This window comes from Dermacentor albipictus, chromosome 1, assembly GCF_038994185.2.
Source record: "Dermacentor albipictus isolate Rhodes 1998 colony chromosome 1, USDA_Dalb.pri_finalv2, whole genome shotgun sequence".
Classification (NCBI taxonomy): domain Eukaryota; kingdom Metazoa; phylum Arthropoda; class Arachnida; order Ixodida; family Ixodidae; genus Dermacentor; species Dermacentor albipictus.
The window spans coordinates 191,259,618-191,271,163 of record NC_091821.1 but is presented as its reverse complement, the minus strand read 5'-3'; the positions used below and the strand labels follow the sequence as shown (position 1 = coordinate 191,271,163).

The 11,546-nt window shown below is 44.3% G+C and overlaps 1 protein-coding gene across 4 annotated transcripts in view; it reads left to right on the top strand.

Annotated features, from left to right (window-relative positions):
• Positions 1-1,032: 1,032 nt before the first annotated feature.
• Positions 1,033-11,546, top strand: part of Oamb (Octopamine receptor in mushroom bodies) — a 785,439-nt gene continuing 774,925 nt past the window's right edge. For all 4 annotated transcript variants that reach the window (XM_065426755.1, XM_065426749.1, XM_065426751.1 and 1 more), the window contains exon 1: positions 1,033-1,480. The gene's annotated coding sequence lies outside the window, so the exon portion shown is untranslated. The remainder of the gene's footprint in view (positions 1,481-11,546) is intronic.

Genomic DNA, 11,546 nt, shown 5'->3' with positions numbered 1-11,546 from the left:
CGTTCAAAACAGAACTTCCTTTTTTTTTAATTTGTTATAGTTAGGTTCATTTTATTGCATCACGACAGGGAGCCCTGGACAGTGCTACTAATTTCTCATGTTATACGTCTATGTGTAAACACCTAATTTGTCTAATTAAGGACAGACAGCCCAATTATCTCGTCCACAAGAGTTTTCTACAAGCATCGCAGCACATGCCGTATGGTCGAAGTGAGCGGGAACGTCGCACACATGCTATCCCAGGTTATAGCGTGGCTTTCGGAGTTTGTTCCCAATTAAATCAAAGCACTATCCTCTTTTCTATTTCCCCCCACCCGCTCTCTTTTCGCCATGTCTAAGATTCTTAGGCTCAGCCGCACAGCCTCGTCATTCAGCCGCCACTAATTAGCTCCAGCGCGCCTGACATTCGGCCCTCGTCTGCTTAGCCGGCTGCAGGTAGGAAAACTCTGCCGCAGGGCTGCCGCTAGGATGGCTGGTTTCAGCGAGCAGAAGTGCGTCCTTGCGCCTGGCACAGTTTTCGACCTCGCTGCTTCTTTGAAACTGCCTTCGTTGCCTGTTCTTCCGTTTTCCGACAGCGAATATGGTGCGCGACTACGTGCACCTAAATATGGAGCTCACGCCTGAAGAAGCCGGCCATCTCATCAAGCACGCGCGCTTCTTTGTGCTTGAGGGTTTTCTGCTTGTTTTCAGTCAAAAGAGAGTCTAAACATACTTCGCTCGCCTATGCACTTGCCTCTAGTTAGGAGATGGCTGATATTGCGCCTGTTGAACATGGAAGGAAAGAGGGGAAGACTAGAGGTTCGCGTTGAACGCGGCTCTCTTTGATATCGTGGCGCATGTCGACAGCCCAATTCTTCGCAGCTAGAATCGGCCAGTGACAGAGTAACAGGGGAATTGTAGTCGAGCCACGATGTGCGAGCGAGCCGTAGTGAAGGCGTGCGAGCGCCCACCGCTATACAAACATCCTGCCTCGCTTCGCCGCGACGGGATGGCGACATACTTGACGACTCCGTGCGTCGTATTATGCACGCAAATCGCATGAACGTGACCTCCGCGGAACATGGAGCGCGTGAAAAGCAAATACCTGCTCGCGAGGTACACTTCGTTGATGAAAAAGTCGCCCAGTCGTTCGCGAGATCTTCAAGGCTGTGCAGAAGGCGCCCTCTGTAACTGAAAGCGCCCGCATATAGCTTGATTCCGGTGAATTGGCGGCGCTTCTCCTCGAAGTTGGGATCGCGAGGAAAGCCCCTTTGTGCACGGTATCAGTCGATGCTCGCAATGGCTGTCAACTACATGTCCATTGCTACAATGCTGTGCGGAACCTCCAGAACTGCTGTCGATTGGAAGGACGACAACATGTAGTGGAACATTTACGCTTCCTGTACCGTCAGAAGTTGTACACTTTACGGACGTCATTACAGTCGGCGAAGGGAACTCCTGGATATGACTAAAGGCTTGTGTGCACCGACTGCTTTGCCAAGTAAGTTGTCATTCTGCGAAGCTCTGCAGATTTATGCTGACTTATAAAGAATACAGCACATGGTAGCTTAGACATAAATAAAGATAAATAGAAACACATAGATGCATGCCAATTATGGTGTATATAAGGTGGTGGCCTGAGGGGTACTTGTCACCGCCTTTGACGGCCGAATGCGTCAAAAGAATATGGATTGCAATGTACCGAATGTAGTTGTTGCAAAGAGCTCTCGCAAACATCCAATAGACTGCTTATGGGGATTGCGATTGATTCCCAGGGCTGTACTTGCTGCCGACAACAGAGTAGAACCGAGTAGAATCGTAGACATGATTGATCGCTAATGTATTAACTAACATTTTATTAGCACCTTTTTTGTTATTTACCTTAGCGCATATGTTCTAACTGCGCAAATGGAGCTTCTGAATACTCAACGTGTGTTCATTTAGTAGAATACCAGGGGCCAACATCTGCTTCGTGGCATTCGTTCTTACAGTATACTCCACGAAATATGTTAGCGTCAATGCAGCTCTATTACGCGAGGAGGGCTTTGCGAACAAATAACTCGTGGAAGGCCAGTGTATTCAATCGTTAACGGTGGGACATAAATCTAGAAATATGGTATTAGTGCCAGGATTACCATTAAGTTCACAAGCTTTGCACATAATAATAGCGCCCTATAAATAAGCACTGTTTTGTCACGAAGTTAACGTGATGGAAGTTCTATTGTCTTTTGTATCTAATTTGCTGAATAACATTAGTAGTAATGAAATAGTTTTTACTATCAGCGTTACTGCTCAGAATGTGTCTTCAATTCCTACGAAATTATGTCTAAAAACAACTTCAGCATGCTTATGCACACGGCTAGTAGAGATGCATCAATAGCAGCTTCGGCTCATAGTGAACCCCTAAAGGAAGACAAGCAATTGAATATAACATCTTCAGCTTGTGATACGGCTTCACAAAGACCACTCCTGCCTCCAGAGGTTCGCACAGAGAGCGTTAGAAATCTTGAGAAGGCTCCCCGTTGGATGTGACAGCGCCCGACCGCTCCTAACCAGGATCATTGCAAGTTTGATAATTAAGTTCGGCCCTTATAATTTTAACGTGCACTCTTCAGTGGGCTCAACGGTGCTCTAAGAAACGATGTCCCTGGAGCCAACGTTTCGACAAAGGGAATCGTCTGTGTGGAGGCTTCGACCCACCTCACTCTATACATCAGTCTCGAACATTTCGCCACACACTCCTGCTAATGTGAACGCACGGTCCATACGGCTACCCACGAAGTTTCACTTCAGTACACCTCCTCTGCCGAGGCAAGTGTCTGAACATCTCCCGCAGACTCCTGCTTCATGAGCCTAGATGAGGTGATGGCTGACGCCGACACTTGCACGCGGCCCAAGTGTTCAGCGGTACAAGTGAAGTGGGGCGTAAATGCCGAGCCTCGAATGGACAGGCGCGGGACGAGAGGGACAGGCCTTCGCTGAAAGTGCACCTGCCCGCTGTGAGAGCAGATAAACAGAAGCGACCAATGGCGTGTAACGCATTACTTAGGAGTATGAATATGTCATTATTTTATGAATACAGCACACTAAACATAAACTAACCGTGTCCTGATCGCTGCTTTCTCTCGTCGCCTTATGCGCAGCGAGTCTCTTCATCCTTTACACTCAGACAGAAACGACTTAAGTGTAAAAGCAGGAATGTATCCTTTGCAGAATTATGGTTCTCCTTCTCTTTGTTTTTTTGTGTTTCAGTACAACTTCTTAATTTTGCTTGTTTCGTTAGGTCATACGTGATACATGATTATGGTCAATCGATCACAAAAATAAGCCTCTTTACAGATAGCAAGGGAAATGATCATTACTAGAACATTCTGCCTCATAAAAAGTAAGTACGATGTATTTTGCTCCTTCATTCTTTTGACTTTCGGGATCAGTTCAATTGAAAGTAGGCTGAAAATTTATTCACTGTGCCGGCTCACCAGCCAGTAGCCTTCTACCACCGGCTGAACTATATTCGGAACCGTCGCGCAGAAATGCCGGCTTGGCAAGCGACGCATAACTTACGCTTGATCTCGATGTATAAGGAAATGTCGTCGCGTACTAGCAACTGCAGAGGAAAGAAAAAAAGAAACATATAAGTATTTGTGGCAATCGTCCTCAAACATAAAGTACGTAAGTATTCAAGCACCTTACTTGAAAAAGAAATCTATCGTAATCTTGACCGTCTCATGCTGCGGATACAATGACGAAACCAGCTCATCGAGACCTCTTCGACAGCTGAAGAAATGGAGACCCAACATGTCACAACGCAGATGAGAGTAACACATTTCCAAATTGTTTTTGGCTTTTCTCTGTTTGCGGGAATGTCAACGTTGACCTAATTTAGTATTTTCTTAAGGTTCAATCCTTGCTTTCATAGGCACATTATTTTTTTTCATCAGCCCCGAATGGTATATCTCCTGAAACCATGTTTTCGTGCATATGTTCACGCGCTGCGCTATAGCCCATCTATGGCTATACAGCCAGAAGAATCAGAAGAACCGAGGGTTAACCATATCGAAGCAGCGGAAGACAATGACAACTTAACTGTTAAACGTAGCTTAACTGATTTTGAATAACTGTTTTCCAATTGAATGCCACTGAGCGGTCCTTCGAGTTTTGCACTGTGAGTAATCTACCATAGTGGTACGTGTTACCTGAGGCAGCAAGCAGCAACAGATTGTGTGCCAACGCCGCATGCCACGTACATCCTGCACAACGAGAGACCGAAGCAGCAGCGGCCACCACGGCCGGCACGCACGCGGAGCATTGCTAAGACCATTGTGGGTGATAGATATGCGCACCGCACGTTGGCTTCCGTGAGCGAGACGGTGGCCGCTGCGCGAGCAAGTCACGCGACTGCCTCGCCAACGACAACCCGTCTCGGCACACGGCGTCGCGTCGCCGTATCTTCCGCGTCGAGCCGCGCTGGTGACGTGGCGTCGCGGCGATGCCCTCTCTCTTGACGCAAGACAGTTTTGCCCGCTGTGCTGCTTCGAGGCGCGCTCGTGACGTGCAGTCGCAGCCAATGAGAATTTAGGCGCCGTTTTGAGGCGAAAGCCTTTATAGGCTCATGCTGCAATTTGTGTCAGCAGACCTGACGGCCGGAGTGTCCGCCGAGCGTCATCAAGCCTTATGAAGACAGAGTAAAGAATGAAAAATGATTGATGGTGACCGTTAGTGAATAATCATGTTATAATACAGATTCGTAGGGGCTAATAATGACTAGTAATGACTAATAATAACTACTAATGACTTGTAATGACTGCTAATGACTACGAAATGACCAACACGTCTAACGACGGCTTGTAATGACCACAACCGATTAGAAATGACTAAAAATGCTTAGTAGTGAGCAGTAATGACTGTAGCAGTAATGACTGTAGTAGTGAGCAGTAATGAAGTAAGAAGAGAAAGACGAGAGGCAAAGAGAAAGAGGCGAATGATGAGCGGAGGAAGAGTAGGCTTCTGCCGTTCACCTATTGAGAGAAATCTTGGGACCCTGTAATTTTGCTGCTACAGACGACGCTTTTTCGCTCAATTGGTTATTTGTTGCTTTCGCTTCAAAAACGTTGGTTAATTAATTAAATAGGGTTTATTGGCGCAAGAGCGACTTAAGCTGTGCTGCGCCAGCCACGGGGTTTTCGGACAACATGTGTAAAAGCAGCAAAAGCTGCATCCTTCTACGGTTTATGTAAAAAGCCTGTTTCGTCTAAAGATCTTAGCGAGCCAGTGAGTAGCACTGGTGGATCGTCTCCTAAATTTAAAGAGGAGTGTAAAGGCATGTGTAGTTCATTTAATTTGCGCAAGGTTTTCTTCTCTGTGTTTCAACATATGCATCACTGTTAGCGGTTCTTGAGACTTCTAGCGTGCTGGTGGGCTTTCTTTTCAAAGTAAAAAATGGTGTGTAATTCTAGCGTGCTGGTGGGCTTTGTTTTCTAAGGAAAAAATTGTGTGTGAAGTGCGTGTGACCCATAATGAATACTTCAATAAACCATTCCTGGTGATTTCATATCTTGCTCTCGCCAAGCACGGGCTTAGTTATATGCCGCTTGTATTTTGCGCAAGAGTTCCATTCGTGTTGCCATTTTAAAGTTAAGGCCTTCAGAATCGCTAGGACACTATCTTTCTATGGAAGCGTTGTGTCAGTTATGCCTTTGTGCGTTGCCATGGACGCGCATCTATCTGCTGCTTCATTTCCTGGTATCCCAACATGGTTTGGTACCCAGCAGAATCGCATGGTTATGCCGTATCTGCTGTAAATCACCATGTTTAAGATGTCGCCAAGCAGCAGTTTTCACACGGACTTTATATTTAAAGCTCTCATTGCACTTAACGAATCTGTGTAAATGATAGCATTCTTCTGCTTCTCGATGACAATTTTTTACTGCCATCCATAGGACATAAACTTCGGCGGTAAAGACTGAGGCAAAATCATGTGTCCGAATAATAATTTCCTAATTTTTGTTGTGGTTCTCACACCAGCGTATTCTTGTATTTTAGAACCACCTGTGTAAATATCTGTGTGATCTTTATATTTGTCCCGAATAGCGCGGAACTCTTCCATTATGCGTTCTTGTGGGGTATATTTCTTCTTGAGATGTGTTAGTGTGACATATCACATATATCATATCACATATCCTATATCGTGGTAAAATCTCACCATGGAGCCAGTCTTTTCAACAACCTGCCTTTCAACAAACTGCAGGACCTCATGCGGAATATCATAAAGCTGAGAGTATTCCTCGCATCGTAAAAGAAGTGGGCGAACCATATTCGGTTTATTTGTGTAGTGTTTCTATGCTGTAGCATGCCTGTTCATGTTAGAGTGTATAAGCGCGACTGAACGAGAACGTAGAAAGAAAGAGATACACAGACACAGCGCTGTGTCTGTGTATCTGTTTCTTTCTACGTCCTCGTTCAGTCGCGCTTATACACTCTACCATGGATTCTAACCAACTAGCCCGCCAACGTGTTTTAACCAAATTAGCGTACCTGCTGTGGTGATGATAGAATTCTCAGTACATATGGGAAAGATTAAGTAGTGGTCTGCTGTGCTGCAAAGAAAGGCTCATCGCAGTCAACGTATAAACTTTGGAAAGGCGATGTTCTGCGAGCACCGCTTGTCAGTCGCAGGCCTGGATTATGAATTATATCAAGTCATTTAAATGTTAGATCGCCTTGCTGCACCATAAACTACCCAATCACAGCCGAGAATGCTACGCACATAAAACTGGTAAATTCGTTCGTAATAGGCAGGCTCAGACAGATCCCCATCGCTTGTGAGATCACACCTTGAATATTTAGTGCTGCATTTGCGTTAATTTTTGTTTTGTTAATGTGGGCCAGGAAGTTCAGTTTTGTGTCAAAAGTTACGCCTAAAAATGTATAGTCTTGTTTGACCGGCTTCTTGCCTCATTAAATTTCAGAACTGGATCACAGCATAACCTTCGTTTATAGGAAAACAGAACTGTAACAGTTTTACGGCGAAGCTGTTAGCCTCAAGTTAGTCGGCATTTTTCGTGTGATGTGGGCCTATCCCGGCGGCAGTGCAGGGAAAGAACAGTGGTTCGTACCCCCTTAAGGCAGAGGCTTCAAGCACTCACCAAAGTGAAGCGAGAACACTGCATACGTTCGCTTCAGTTGGCTGCGTTCTATGCGCGATTCCAAAGAGTAATTCTTTAGAACCACGTGGTATGATGCGCTTTGTCTAAGTGATAGCAAACCGCGAGACAGTGTTGTTTGTGTAGAAGTGCATGTCGTATTTCATGTTCTAGTAGGGCGACATGGTGACTGATGGAGCAGCCTTCTTTTGTATCCGCACTTGTGCGTGTCTATTAGGCGTCTTGGAGGATCAATATGAATATTATGTTTATAATGCTCTCATACGATTTTGCTAAACAACTTGTTAGTGCAATGGCTCGGTAGCTGCTCAGGGATGTTGGGGGCTTCCCATATTTTAGAAATGGCACAAATACCGCATTTTCCCGATCTTTAGGCTTACCCTAGATTCCCATATTTTGTTGAAAAATTCAAGAAGTGCCTTTGCCGGTGCTTGAGATAGATGTGTCAGCATTCTATAGTGGACACGGTCAAGACTTGCCGTTTTTTTTTACCTACAGAAATAACTATTCATTTCTTGTAGTGTAAGATGGTCACTATATAAATTCACTTGAAGCACAGGTAGTAAGCAGTCTTTGTTTTTCAGCCGACTCTTTCTACTTTAAATATGTATTTCAATAAATCGCTGAGCTTGGGATGTTGTAGAAGTGTTCGCCTAAAACATTGGCCTGGTATTCTAGTGTTATTTGTGTGCTTGGACTTGTAAGTAGTAGTATTGTGTTGGACGAGTACGCGCCTCTACACTTCCTCATCTGGTCCCACATTCGTTTAGATGCAACCGAACTATTAATTGAGGTTATGTATTTTCCCAAGAGGATTTCAATGTCTGGCTTCGAATAAATTGCGCTTTGGCTTTGGCCTTTTTGAAGCTTAGGAGGTTGCTATAGGTGGGGTTCTTCGTGAGATTCCCGAGGCCTTATTTCGTTGTATTTTAGCTTATGTACATTCGTCTGTCCAATAGGTAGTCAGCTTTTTGCGCACAAAACATGATGACATGAAACATGAAAACATGAGCCTTTTCTGCCGCTGAGATTATAACCTCGGTTAACTTTTCGTTAAATTCGTGAACGCTCAATTCTGGTGAAAAGGCAACTTCAAGTTTTGCATTCTCTATAAAGACCGGCCAGTCAGAGAGTCGCACTTGCCATTGGCGTGGTTTAGCGCCTAAGGTTGGTGGTGATGATGAGAGTTTGATGACTGCGGGTAAGTGATCACTACCATATGATGTGTCTAGGGCTTCCCATTTAAGATCGTTAAAAAAGAGATGGTGAGCAGAAAGCCAAATCTAAACAACTAAAAGTGCGCCAAGTCAGCAAATGAGTGCGTCGATGCGCCTGAGTTTAAAAGGCAAATGTCATTCGACAAAATAAGATCTTCAACGAGCTTCCCTTTTTATGAGTTTTGTCACTGCCCTGAAGAGTACAATGCACATTAAAATTTCTTACCCAAACGAAAGGCTCCGGTAACTGTTCTGTTAAGCTTTCTGGGTGTTTAACAGCAAAATGGGTATGAGGCGGAAAGTACAGTGAACAAATGATGATGGTTTTGTCAGACAGAGCGGGGACGGCTACAGCCTCAAAATGTGTATTCAAACAAAGACATAACGCTTTCTTTCTTGGCACAGCACAATTTTACATTTGCTGTAATTGGTTTAACGGAAACTTGGTTTAGAATGGTTGAGCACATTTGCATACCAAGATATAGTCGTGTGAGCAATCCAAGGGTTGCAGGGGCATCGCGTGGTGGTGGCGTAGCTTTGCTAATCAAGCTGACGTTGCCATTTAGATTAATCCTCGATGTGGAAATAAGTGATAGTGCAGTTGAACCACTCTTTGTTCTTTTACACTCGCGCACAGTTGTTGGTGCAGTATACCGGCCACCATGCTCGAATCTACCCATTTTTCGTCAGTCATTGGAATCTTTTTCCACCGTCAGTACTAAGAGCTATGGTACTATCAGTGTTGTTGGCGACTTCAACGACGATATTCGCAAAGACACAAATTGTAAATACTCTCTTCTGCTGCACTCATGCAGTTTGAAGAACATATCTGTGAATCTACGAGAGTTCCGTCGAGTGCATCTATACGACTGTAGCTCATGTTTTGTGCAACAGTCTTAGTATATTTTCTGGCGTATATGATGTGAGTCTCACTGATCACTGCCCTATATTAGCTTTATATCTCAACACAGATAACGCCGTTACAAAGAGCAACCTCTCGGCAAATCACAGAATTAATTATAATATATTGCGGAGGAAAATTAACTAAAATTAATGTCAGGAAGTATCTAAAGTGACAATCATATAGAATGTGCAACCTTTGCAAATTCATTGACACACATGATAGCTGAACGCACCAGATATAAACACAGCAAGTACGAGGAACCTGTATGCCCCTAAATGACTAACGCCATACTTACAGCTATAAGGTAAAATTATTTGTGGTACCAAAAATTTAAAAAGAACACAAAGATAACAATTATCCGCAAAATTTCCGAATCCCGCGTAAGCATGTAGTGGCTCTAATGAGGAGGCGGAAAAAAGAATGCAAAACTTTTATAATAGAACAAGCACAAGAAAATGATAAAAAAATATGTGAGAGGTTGTGAAAATTTAATTGATGAGCCGGTTGACGCCAAATGTGCCGAAACTGCTAATGCATACTTTTCTAGCATTGGTCAACAGTTAGCAGACCGCATTCCAGCTGGTGAGAACAATGTCAATTGCCAGGTCATCCCTAGTACATTTTGCTTGGAGCAGTTAAACGAGCATACTGTGACTGCCGTTATATCATGCATGCATTGATACAAAGGTGCTGGTCATGATGGCATTACCGCAAAAGCTTTGAAAGAAAACATCGATGTGCTTGGGCCAGTAGTTAGAAAAATATTAACGCCATGAGCCGAGGCACATGCCTTGAGATTTAAAAATTGAGATAAAGAGATAAAGAGAGATAAAGATCGCGAGATAAAGATCGCGAGAGTTTCTCCTGCATATAAAAGGGGTAATATCAATCACCCTTGAAGCTATCGGGCTGTCTCTCTGCTCACAATTAAAGAAAGAGTGTATTTTAGAAGGTCCTGGCGGCTCAGTGAAAAAACTACTTAAACGAAAACAAGTTTCTAACAGATTTTCACCATGGTTTCCGAGCCAATCGTTCAGCATCATCAGCAGTGTTAGAGCTAACTCTCAGTATATATACGCATGACTGCACAGAAATGAAATTGCGGTATAAATATTTTTAGACTAACTATAGTTGGGCTTGTTGGTTTAACATAGTGGAAGGCTACAGCACGGGAACCTAGGGATACAAAGGAGACACACAAAGTACGCAGACAAAGCGCAATATTTTTAGATTTAAAGAAAGCCATCGACACAGTCATTCACTCCATACTTTTAAAGCAACGCCACCCATGCACCCCGTACAGATGGTAAGCCAGCGAAGCTGAAATGTGCAGCTCCGATGTTTATCGCTGGGTTAATTCCAATGGCTTAATAAAATCTTTCTCAATTATTCGTTACGTCTCTGTGCTTTTTCAAGAGGTTACGCACACGTTTGGCTTGGGTTTATCACCGTGTTTATTGGAAATACCGCACACAGGGCTTCGCATAATCACCATATGGAGGGGCACAATGAGCGGTTCATTGCGTTAATCCAGCGAGTTCATCAGCATCTTTCTGAATTACGCATTGGTCTTTCGTAATGCGTGTTTCATAGTGGTTATGACTCGGCTGTGCACTGTAGTTACCAAGTGACACACAGGGGCCACGCACTTCATTTTAATTAAAGACAGGGACACATTTTTGAACCTATCGCGAAGTCGGAGAGGGACTACTGCGTGCGTACTATCGGCGTAGCCAATGGCGCGCCACCCTTTCCGCTGGAGGGTTTCTGTGGTCGGACCACGAGTGTTCTCCCTAAGCATGTACAGCTTAACTGTAAAAGTATTTGTTAAATTATGTCATCGTGATATTGTCTTAACCCCATCCCCCTCTGTGTCCCTTCCCTGCAATAATACGCGGATTTCTATGCCTACTCAACGAGAAATTTGTCTGTCCGTCACGCAAGACACATGCAATGGCTCATACCGCCGCAGTAGGTTTTCCGTGGGACCGTCTAGCAGTCGGCACTTTTTGCACTACGGGTAAGGGCTGGCTGATCGCTGGGATAACAAATTCAGTCCCAATGCGTCGAAAGAGCTTTTTGTTGTCATGATATACCAAAATACATCAGTTCGATGTCCCCGCGCCAAGAGGCAAGAAGCTCTCGCAGCCATGCGCTCCGACTCCAGTGTTCCAATCGGGGAGCACTGTACATAGAGTATGTGCACAGTCTTAATCTTGTTCCACATAGGTTACACTAAGTAAGTGGAACATGAACTCTCAGAAACACACCCAAAGTTCAGTT